The sequence below is a fragment of the Gavia stellata genome, chromosome 7, assembly GCF_030936135.1.
Source record: "Gavia stellata isolate bGavSte3 chromosome 7, bGavSte3.hap2, whole genome shotgun sequence".
In the NCBI taxonomy this organism is placed as follows: Eukaryota; Metazoa; Chordata; class Aves; order Gaviiformes; family Gaviidae; genus Gavia; species Gavia stellata.
In genome coordinates, this window is record NC_082600.1 from 1310958 (window position 1) to 1323313 (window position 12356).

The window sequence follows — 12356 nt, forward strand, 5'->3', positions numbered from 1 at the left end:
CAGCTTGCGGGATTCTTCTTTCATTGCCTTATTTCTATTGTGTGACAGCATGCGTGCGTCCAGACCAGCAAAGGAAATCCAGAACAGCCCTAAAATGGGTAAGGATCCTAAAATTATCCCTCACCAATATGTTTTGCCTTGAAAACTTCTCTTTTTGAGATCTGCCTTCTAGCCAGCTTTTAATCCACTCTAAGGTGCTTCGTTTATACTGTGCAGTGGCATTTTTGTAGTACTACACCATGCAAGACTGTGTCAAATCAATGCATTTCAACATACTCTCTCTGCTAAGATCAGCTGTATGGCACACTGCGCTTGTGTACACGCACGAGGGAGATAAGCTGTGTATTGCTTCTCGTGCCATCTCACAGCAGCAAATGATACTGCCTGGTGGTGCTTTTCTGTCCTTTAACACACCTCCCTGAACTGCCGGCATTGCTGCGAGAGGTTACAGAAGGCAGCATTCTCCGTCCCATTTTGTCCTGCACCGGTGCCCCCAACTCGTTCCAGGAGGTGAAGAAGTCTCTCCCAGTCTCCTGGATGTCAAATCCATGTTACTAAAGGGCTGCTGAAGGTTCACCCCACCAGCACACAATTCAGCTTCAAGCAAAAGGAGCCTCCACCTTCTGTGGACACATTTACAGTTTCCTTTCTGCATTACCTTAGTGGTTTTTTGGGATTTGGTTTTTTTCTTCTTTTTTTGGTTTTGATGTAGAAGCTCCATAGGTTATGTTATTGAGGATTCTGGTATTTAAGGCCCTGAGCTACTCATGGAACTCCAAAGCCACACAGAAAGCAATTACAGACAAGATAAATGATGAACTGCCAGCTATGCTAGCAAGTAGTAAATTGTCCCAGAGAGGATGGCTTCCTGAACGATCGGGCAGGACAGAAAAGACATGCATTAGGAGAACATACGCTGAGAAAATCTAGGAACTACAGATTAGCTGATCCGGTGAAATTTCCCCATGTTCCTGTCTCTAACCACTGGTGATACCAGGGCAGGGCTGTTCCCTGAGCCATTTCTAAGCAGGCTTTATCAGGTCAGTTGGCAACAGCTACAGCGATGCAGGATGAATTATTCCCTCTTAGGCATATATTTCATAAGGTACTAGACACCACAAAGAGAGCATGCATCTGGCAACATGTGTCCTCCCATCACCCTTTCACTGGGGAGCATCTTTTCCTTCCTCACAGAAAAACAGACAAGGAAGGAGATGCTCTCCAAGCAACCAAGAGCATCCAGAACTGACCCACAACTATCCTCAGTCTTCCCTGTAATGACAGGTTAATAAATCACAGGATCAAACCAGACAATTGTCCAGACCCTACAATCTTTTTAAATCACGAGCTGTTTGAAATAGTGCCTAACTTGCAGAGGAACATTTATTCTTTTCTTTAAAATGCCTGCAGCTGAGCAACCGCTGCAGACCTTCCCAAGCTGTTCCAAAGGCAGTTCCCGTCACCACGAACATCTGTCAGTTCAGGTTTGAGCTAGGCTAGATTTCTAATTCCCATCTCTAAGTCTACTGGGGGGGTGGGGGTGGTTTTTTTCCTAAAAAAGCCAACATTTTTCCACAAAAGGCATTACTTTGATACAACACTTGGTTTTTGTAACTTTGCTCATTTAAAAAAAAAGACCAAATCTAAATATAAAAGTCATGGTTGGAAACGTAGATTTTCTATTTGAAGATGGAAGATATTGCCAAAATAAAGACAGGTCATATTCCATAGCTGGATATTTATAAAGTTCCCATCCATTTCTTGTTATTGGTCTGCGTTATTTGCACAGCACAGTACGCTCACTGCTTTCTTTTCCTCCTTCTTCCATGTAGGTATTAAGAAAGAAAGAGTAGTTAGGAGAAAGGACTTAATACCTACTTACCCTCCTTTTTGTAGCTCAGTAAGGTATTTCTGCCCTTCCCTTTCCTTTGACTGGTGGTAGAACACAGCACAATTTTCTCAGCAGAGATCTGATGGCAGTGTGAATTCCCCTGGACCCTCTGCTCTTCTCACTCCTCCCTCTGCATGGGCAAAGTTTCACTTGTGAGGAAGTCCAAGGACAGCAAAGCAACATGAGCTGAAATCCAGCATGGTTAGTGGAGTTATATGAGCTTTTAAAAATAGAAATAGTGCTCAGGGCATGGCTCTTCCCTGCTAACTGTCCTGCAGTTTGGATTCAACATAAACATGCACATTTAGCATAAAAAAGATTGACTCAGAAGCAAAGCTCCACTCCAGTCCCCAACTGCACCGCTGCCTCAGCTGCACGAGAGGTTCACATCAGCAAATTTTCAAAGCCAGCACTTTCTCAGTGCACTCTTTTATACCCACCAGAGGTTACAGGATGCTTATGGTAACTGCACAGAATAATACCACATAAAGTACAAACATTTTCCTCTCTCCGTGAGGTATTTCTGTAACGATACAAGAAACTCCTGGAGATCCTTTTCTCTCATTTGTTCCTCACAGGCTGACACTATGAAAACTGTTTGTGTCCTTGGGGTGTGGATGCTCCAGGTTACTATCCTCTGCCCACGAACAGCAAACCCATCTCCCGGAGGGTTTTGTCAGGCTGTGACCATTTGCAATCTTCCCAGCTGAGAAGCTGCAACTGCCTGGCCCACGCTGGGAAGAAGCTCGGCGGTGCGGTGCTTTGCAGGGCATCCTCCAGCTCGGTCCCCAGCACCGCCGGGGCAGGGTGGTGCAGCCCACGGGAGAGGGGACGGCGCGGTGCCGGGCTGAAGCTGGCTCAGACAAGGCAAGAAATGGCCTCAGCACCACGCCAGGCACTCGCAGGTACCTGGGTACGGGTGAGGAGCAGCACAGGGCTCTCCCATCGCCGGACCCCACAGGCAGTGCAACTGCTCAGGGCCATGCACCGTAACCCATGGGAATGCAGCAGGAGCAGGGAGATGAGGGCATTTCCCAGCATTCAGGGTAACGGCAGCAAAGGTATTTGACCACCAGGCTCCTGTGGCTTTCTGCTGGCAGAGAGGGGAAATTGGAGGCAGTCAGGCGCTGGGAGACCTTTGCAAGAACTGAGCATCGGCATCTGGATGGCACGCGCTAACTTTTGAATCAACGTGCAGATTAGGCTTTTCAGCACAGCCTGGAAATCCAATTTGAGCTTCTTTTATCATGAAGTCCAGGATAACATACAAAATACAGTGGCTCCCCAATTAACCTGTAGGGGCATATTTTAAGTTTATAATTCACAGTGATCATCCAGAGCACATCTACTTTAAAAACCAGGTTTCACTGCATAGGTCTAGGTCTGAACCAGGATAAACAAGAACGGAATTTCCTACATTCTTTCTAGCATATGCATAAAAGATATCTTCCTTCACCTTTGCAAATAGGGGACGATGGTAATTTGTTATGTGCATTAAAATTATAATAATGCTTTTCGGTACCATCAAGATTACATTAGGAAGCTCTGTGTTCCCAAAGGGAAGATTAAAGTGCAAGTCTAATAGCATGATTTGTTCTTCAGTGGAGCGCTCTTGTGCAGCTTGGAACAAAATATTCCCAGCAGAAAATATCCAAAAGAGCCTGTGAGAACAGTTTCTTTACTGTACCAGATCTGTGGGAAGGTGAAAGCTGCATTTTCTATTTTTGTTGATGAGTTTTCTTGAACACTGGAGAAGCTTTAATCTGTAGGTAGGTGACCTGTTACACAGGGAATCTGAAGTAACTTCTGTAAGAAGCTGCAGACAGTCAAGATAACAGACACACGACTGAGATGTTGGGTTGAGGGTCCCGTCCTCCCCGGGGCACCACCTGCCCTGCCAACTGCCTGAGACAGTAGTAAAGGCAGTGCTTGATGCCAGGATCTATTCAGAGCTAATAATAAAAATATTGAGGAAAGAAGACTAGGTTTGGGCAGCAGCACGGGACCCACACCAGCCCCACAGCTCCCAGGAGGTGCTGGGTGAGCTCTTCTGGAGCAACCTGGCTGTGCCACATGTGTCTACCAGGAGAACCAAGGGGCTTTATCTGCAAAGACTGAAATTACGAAATTAGGAATGACAGAAATATAGATCCTGCTGGATCTGTTCAGAGCACAACTCCACATGAAAGCACACACCTGTTTTTACTGAAACCTTCCCTGCTTAACTGGATTATTTGCAAATTCACTTTGAACTTGAGTAGATAAAGCATGATACACGCTGAAGATGGTAGCAATCCACCTATATACAACCATAGCTGATTTTGGAGAGTATAGGACTGGTATATAGTGTTTTGTTACTGCAAATTTAGATAGACCCAGAAAGACAAAGCTCACACAACTGATGATGTACTGCACACTATAGCAAGCACCCATCATACATTAGTCTTTCCCATTTCTCTAAGAAGTCCAAGTACTTTGTCTAAATTCATAGATCTCTTTCCTCATCTTCTCTCCGGATCACACTGCAATGAGTTTTCCTTTCATCTTTTGAGATAATCCCCACAGTCCTTTAAGCCACTTTCACCAAAACCCTCAGATGTAATATCCCCAGTTTTTGTACTGTTGTAGCACTCCCAGCGCTGTGCCATGGGGAACCCCGTGTTCGAAAGGGAGACCAGCCACACAATGCTGTTTCAACGTTACCTCCCCTTCCTTCCCTCTCGCCAGCCACATGAAGGGTTGAACGACAGGCAAAACTAAGTCCAACAGGTAGATCTGTCGGGGCTTGATGTCAAAGACAGCCTCCCCTTGGCACGGCTGAACTTAGCCTCATCATTTAGCACAAACTGCATCCAACCACATGCAATGTTCAGTGATGAGCTGGAACAGCTTTCAGCTGGCCAGCTACCCACAGAGAGCTAAATCAACACTTCTGACTGATGTAAAACTGTATTCACCTTCTTCTTAGAGCTCTAAAACTCCATGTTTGCTTTTCTGGGAGATGAATCATGCAACCTTTTGATAACTCTGCTGCTGCGCTTCCCACCAAGCCCAAAATCAACACCTTGAGTTTGCTGTGAAAATCCCTAGAGAATGCGAAAAGCCAAAGAGCACACTAAATTGTCATCCCAGGCTGCACACGGTGGACTCTGACTGGCAACTCCTGTGTCAACAGGTCTCATTTTCAAGTTGAATCATAGATATCACACAATAAAATATGACGTGCTGTTAGGAGTGCACTCCATTGCTTCTGATTCTTTAAGCAAAATGGATTTTTGCCTTCTTTCTCAATTCTTTCCAAATATTCATTAAGAGTTGCTCTCCCTGTAATGGACCACTTCCACTTTTAATCTTAATTAGCAGAGAAACTAAACTCCTGCCAAGCTTTGTGCTGCTTCATTATATAGCTGAAAATGTGTTGGGAATACTTGTGTGACACCAGAACCACTTATTTTTTCTACCTCTACAAAAATGATGGGAAGTAACAGAGAATGAGGGTTCCGGACACGTGGCAGAAGAATGTCCAAAAGTGGACTTGAAGCCCTGCCTGTAGTGGAACAGTCAACTGCTGATACACAGCAGAGCTCCTCTGCATATATTGAACACTTCAGGCCTTTTTCAGCTACTATTCCTGTAAAAGAAAGACATGAAGAGGCAAAGAAATGGCAGACAGTGCTACTACCAGAATTCCAGACACTCCAGCACCGAGAGAACAGTTAGAGAGCCAATTAACATACAAGCAATAGATCTCCTGACCAGAAATAAGGATGTTTGCTGAAAGTGAACTTTATTGACTCAGCATTTTCCCAGCTGATTTATTTTGGAGAGAAAATAAGATTGTTTTTTTTTTTCCTAGCAGATTTACTCACTTTTTATCATGTGCCTAGCTTGTTGGCCATTTCTCTGTTACTTTGCCCATCTAAAGCATAAGTCACAATAACCAGGGATACAGCATTTTTTCATTAAAAAATACTTCATGCACACAAGCAGAAATTGCAGAGGCACTAACAGCAGACTGGGCTTTGCTGCTGCCTCCTCCTGGCCAGGCCAGAAGAGCAGACGTGGATGTGAGAAATGCTGTGGGGCGAGAGCAAGGCTCTGCTTAGCTCCGTGCCCTGGGCATCAGCAGTGCCTGGGCAGGGGCTGTGGGGGCTAGAGCAACAGGGGATATCTGCAGAGAAACTCCTCCTGCTGCACCATCCCGCCTTGGGCAGGGCAGGGAATTCCCTAGCCAGAGCAAGGTCTTAGTGAACCAGAGGTGTGACTTCTGCTAACAGATGGCAGGTGCCCTGCAAGGGCATCAAACTGATCAGAGCGAGCATGAAGAGAGCTGTTTTCGTATCATAAATGCAGGTAAATCCAGTACCATCATCCCAACACCATGTTCAGCCCAAATCACACAGAATCACAGGATCCCTAAGGTTGGAAAAGACCTGTAAGATCATCGAGTCCAACCATCAACACCTACCTGCACGCTCTCCTTGTTAACTGGGGGGTCAGAGATTGCAGCGGGGGTAACTAGAGACCTGAAAAGGCTCTCAGAAAAAGACAGATTTTTATCAGAAAGTAGAGGGAATACAAAGAGGGAACATCTCCATGACACAGCCCTTCAGGCAGCACGAGACCCCGTGGCCATTCAGACAGGAGATGCGAGCTGGCTGGTGCAGCGTGCACAGACATAATCTTGCATTGCCACTTCTATTCAGCTTCACCCCTACAAGGAGCTGCGATGGCCAAAGGTAACACGGGCAGTTCATCTCCATCACGCTTCTGCCCTTCTCACGGATATTCATCTGCTCATTTTTATTTTTGTGTGTTTATCTCCAGCGACTAAGTACCTGAAAATCCAGAGGTAGTCATCTTCCACACTCACTGTTCTTGCTTATTTCCAGATAAAGATTGCTTTTCTCTGTATCTTTAAACAGTAAATTGTTAAACCTATGGGTGTTCTCTCAGTGCCAGACACCTGGCACTACCAGAATATAAAATGTCCTATCTACTATTCAGAAGAATAACAACCTAAAAATGGGTCTAAAGAATAGGAAGAAAATAAATGAGGGAGTGCAAATAAATGAGAAAATCACTTAATCAAAAAGGTTACAAACTCAGGGCAATAAAATGATTACTTTCCCTAAAACATATAATCAGCTTTAATCCTTCACTACAAAGTTTTATTGAAATCAGGGACATGACAGCTTTAAAATTTTATAGGTTTGTGGGGTTTTTTTTGTACAGTGAGCAAAAAAATATCCAAAACTGCTGGAGAAAGGACGAGAAGCCAGGCAGGCACTCAGGCTTCGAAGAGGGCTCCTTTCTGTTGCCCACCAGGCACATCTGCCCTCAGAACAGGGCGATTTTGGCGGCCAGTACCACAGGGCTGCGCCTCTGGTTACAGAACGGAAACCTCATCATTGCACATTTGACTAATCTGCAGAAACAATTAGCACTTCTGCATTTTCTCCAGATAACTGAAGTTAGTGGACACAGATGATAGAGACAACCGCAGAAGCACTTTTGTCCGCTCAGTCCCTTACAGTTGTGCCTGCTCCTCACCCAGCAAACGCCTACCCGCATGTTTGTGATTAATATTACTAAAATCCACTCACGTACGTAACCTGCATTTATGCTTGCGGAAACAAAGCACGGGTCACTTGTCTGCGGCAGGATGCAGAAAATTGCTGTCCCAGAGCTGATCCCATGCATACGCTAGCAGATGAAAGCCTGCCACCACGGCAGCAGATGCCCAGCACCGTCCCCACGCCGCGAGGGCAGCCCGGGCACCGGCCCTTCTCTGCCACGGCACTGATCCTGCCGGCAGGACCTGCTTGTGTATCAGCTTGGTCCTGCCCAGAAAACCTCTTGTGCTTTTCATGGGGGTTATCAATGACTAGCACGACACAAACGCCTTCCTACCAGCCTCAAAAGCTTTGGTAAGCAAAAGGCTAGAAGTAACCCAAAATGAAATCAACCCTTTAGAGGAGAGGTCAAACAGAAATACCTTTCACATGCTCCCAAACCCACCAGATGCTGATATTAAAAGTGCTTTCCAAAGCCTCAGCTAAGACAACTGTCCTGCTCAGCATCACCAAGTCCCGGTGACCCACGGGCTGTGGCCGAGAGCCCTGCACAGGCGCAGGAGCTGTCCTCCTCTCGTGAACCACACTGGAAAGGGAACCTTTGCACCTTTCAGCCCGAGAGAAGGTTTGCAGAGCTAGAGAACATGGGTCAGCATCTGCAATTAACTGCACCGAGCCGCTCTGGAAAACAAGGCATTTACATGAAATTAAAATGGATCGACCTATGACTATTTTGTCAAGATGGATCTCATCAAGACTGGTTTGCATAAATATTCTAATCAGTGCTCTCATCCTGCCCCTCTCCTTACAGTCAGTGGAAAAGTTATGCTTTTCTCAGAAAATTATTCATGATGTTTATTCATGATGGTGTTTTTTTCAGGGAGCTGTGATCCTCAGAAGAACTGAAGCACCAGGGTGAATACCAACCGCAGGCGTGCGCCAGACAGGATGGGTTGGCTGTGACTGGTAAGAGATGTGAGTGGGGGATGCTGAGGGAGCAGGGGTGGTATTGCATTACTAAGACCATACCTCCAGCCCTGGGGCACCAGGATGCAACCTGGCAAAGTTCGGAGGCTCGCAAGAGTCATTAGAAGCCTGCAAAGCCATTTTTATACAGAGAGACAGGTTACAGGCACTTGACCTTTTTAATTTATCCAAGGGAAGAGTAACAGCCATTTCACTGTGTTCTTTAGTGCCATCACGGGGAGGTGATTCTGATACTAGGCAGCTCTTTAATTTAGCAAAAAAAGTCATAATGAAAGCCAAAGGCTGGAAGGTGAAACTAAACAAATCCAGAGTAGGAATAAAGTTAATTAAGGAGTGAAGCAGCTAACCTAATACGGAGCAGATTCTCTATAATTTGAAGACTTAATTAAATGATTATCCGTGAAGAGGTGCCCTAGCTCAGAGGTTACAGGTTTCATGGGGAGCCCTGGGTGGGAGCCGTGTGCCAGCACAGCCCCTCCGGGTGCTCGCCACCCTCAGCAGGGCCCTGTGCTGGACTCGGGAATTGGGCTCAGCTCTCTCCCCCAGCAAATTTCCCCTTGTTACTTTTCTGGGTAACAAGGGGAAATTCAGGCTAAGGTTTTACAGGTGTTTACAAGCTGATCTGCAACTCCAGGTCTTGGTGCCAAAGTTGCTTTTAAAAGTGGGTATTAGCCATTCAAACCATTTGACTGGCATTCCTGAATGAAGCAGCATCCAAATGACTTTAAAAAGCCTTTGGGCCTCAGGTTTATATAAAGTATGGTGAAGCTCATGACATCCATCCAAAGCCTGTGTCTGCTGCCGACTTTTCCCAGGCTCTGGGCAGCAGGTGAGACAGCTGAGGGGCAGGGAGGACCTAACTCTGCAGGCATCTTCTTGGTCTTTAACACGGGGATAACTGCGTTGCACTTTTGTTTTGCCAAGATCCAAATAACGCCAAGTATACACAGATCTCATACAGCCAGTGGTCATCTGAGCTTCCCAAAAGAGCTCAGACAGGGAGCAAAAAACACAGAAGAGTGAAAACTCCCGAGAGCAGAAATATTTCAGATATGCACCGGAAAAATAAAATAGTCTGGCAGACCTTCTTTTACAGCAGGGACCATTTCAGACCACGTTGCATAGTACGTAGGAGAAAAAGCAAAATAAGAAGCAATCTTGAAATGTAATAAACTAGCCAGAGGATGCTCACCTGGTCAGCAGTGTACAGTGGTCCCTTGTCCCACCGCCCTTTCCAACAATGGGGCGGTGTTGGACAGCTCTGAGTGTGTCTTAACACATTGATGAGGTGTTAAGACCCCGTAGAGCAGCCCCACCTGCTCTAATGGATGAACAACCCCGGTCTGGTGCCCTGTCAATGATTTTGATAGTCCTCTGCAATGCTTGCTCACGGTTAAGAGGCAAACTGGTTGAAGATCAAGGAGAAAAGCGGGAGCTGTGGGGGCCACAGTCCCATATTACTGATTTTGCTGCCACACTAAAAGCTGCAGAAAAAAGAAAAGCAAACAAAACATTTCAATGTGACAGGACACAAGGCAAGAGGCACACTGTACTGAGCAAAACACAGGGGAAGTGCCATGAGTCAGCAGAACGTCAATGGAAATGGGAAGTACTCCCAAGGAAACCATGGGATGCTTCCTACCCTGTGCACCATATTGCAGGCAAGAGACACACCGTTCAAGCGACCGCGGGAATGCGCAGGGCGAACAGACAAAGCAGGGCATGAAACATGAATAAATCACTGAGGAAGAAGACCAGAAGGGGAGGAAAAAATGAGAAAATGGCTAAGTAAAAGAGACTGAGAATTAACACCTTGCACAAGACAAATATGTAGACGCTTCTCTAAGTTAATTAGATGCTGTGGAGAAACATGGGGGGCTGCCACTTCCAGACGTCCTGGGCAGAAGAGAGTGCAGCTGCAGAAAGAGCAGACATTGCTGAGCTACAGCACCCAACCCTGACTACAGTCTCGTCTTTATCACCACAGGCACACCAGAAATAGGTATATTTTCCAGCAGGGAGCAAATGACAATGGCAAAATTCGAGGCTAAACAGAAGGAGGATGAAAAAACCCAACCCAACAGACAGACCACAAGGGAAAAGCAGAACCTGCTCTGCAGCTCCTCAACTCTTCTGAAGGATGACAGACTTTTATTATAAAAAGTGGACTCAGCTGTTGTTAGCATGGGGCTGAAAAGAGTCGTATTTTAAAACACACTGAAGACAAACAGAAAACTAAAGTCTGCCTAAGTTAAACTAGGATAACCCCCCCAAAGCAAACAATCTTTGATCAGGCACAAATTGATACAGGCATATGTGGTACATCTTTATAAAACCTCATTATCTTGTCTGGGAAAGTAACAATAGGAAACAAAATTATAAAAGGACACACCAGCTCGTCTGACTTTAAAAAAAAAAAATAAAATCTGTCAGTAAAACAGCAGCTTTTTCCATATGACATTTGCCTGGAGACCTGTTCAACATGTGCGACCAAAAGGTCCCAGCAAGCAGGTAATGGGCACAGAGGACACACACAACACACCTGTATTCCTGCTAGACTGGATCAGAGAGCGTTGTCTGGTTCAAAACCTGCCAAAAACATCACAAAACTCATTTGTCAGTAATCCAAGGGGACAAAGTGGGCAAGATTTGGCACAGCAAATCTAGCTGGGGCATGGCCCAAATGACTTCTGATGGGACTTGCATAAGAAACCTGTTGAAAATCATTACACAAGAGCAAAAACACTTAGGGTTATCCAATGCAACTTTGACATTCCCGTTAAAAAGGACTTTCACCTCCATGTGATGTATTTCCACATCAGGGAAGATGGAGGAATCATTATGACTATGATCAGAAGATATATGAAAAGAATTGGTACGGTAGAAGGAAACTGTGTGTTTCTGTAAAGGAAGGTCATCCCGCATGAATCTGAGCGCTGTCAAGGGGACATCAACATACGGGCAAGAGATGTACTTAATTCCTCTCTCCAGAAGCCAGGGAGGATTTCCTATTTGTCTGAGTCTAGTCTTCCATTGTTCATCACGATTCCTATTAAACTGCTAGGCAGAAATCAAACTTACTGGTCTACAATTTGCAGCATCGTCTTTGCCATCCTTATAAAAAGGATGTGTTAGATCTTTCTGTTTTCTGGCATCGAGGCTGAAGTAAGCAATAGCTTATGGACTAGCTTGCAGTGTTAAAACGTGCCACGCCTTGGTTCCTTCAGCTCTTGGGAGAACGCTGTCCAGCCCTGGATACCCCACCATGCTTTCAGCTTTTCTCAAAGGTCTCTCGGAGGACCTTTAGGTGAGGCAGTCCCAGACTCGCTGCCTGCAGAGACCAGCTGTGGGTCTGAAACCTCGCCTCTCCCAGAGCATTTCTCTCAAAGAATTCATCAAGCTTTCCTGCTTGCCTCCCCTCCCCACCTTCGTTAACTGCTGACCTCAAGTTTCTATTACACCTCAATTCTGATCCCCAGAATAAGAGTTTTATTATTAGTTCCCAACCCTGTTGCTCCTCAGAAAATTTTTGAGCCCTGTTAAAAGCAAATCTGCAGTAATTAGCTAGTGCTTATGCTCTTCTCTATTTTTCTCCTTTAGGAAGGATATCCACTTTTTGGAGACTGCCTTTTCACTTTTGCTTTTTTTTGAAACACAGGGCTGTCATGGGGGCAGGGCTGGAAGGAGATGTGAAAGGGGAGCATGTCCTTAGAGCTCTCTGTGATGGGCATGAGGCACTCGGAGCTTCCTGCCTGGTATATCCCACGTGATCTCTATTTTCCACAAGAATTTCTGCTGCGTTATCTGATCCTTCAATGATCTTACTCCATTTTATATAGCTCTTCTTCGAAAGTTAAGTATTACTATTATGTATTTTTTACTTTCTGCCTTTTACAAGAATG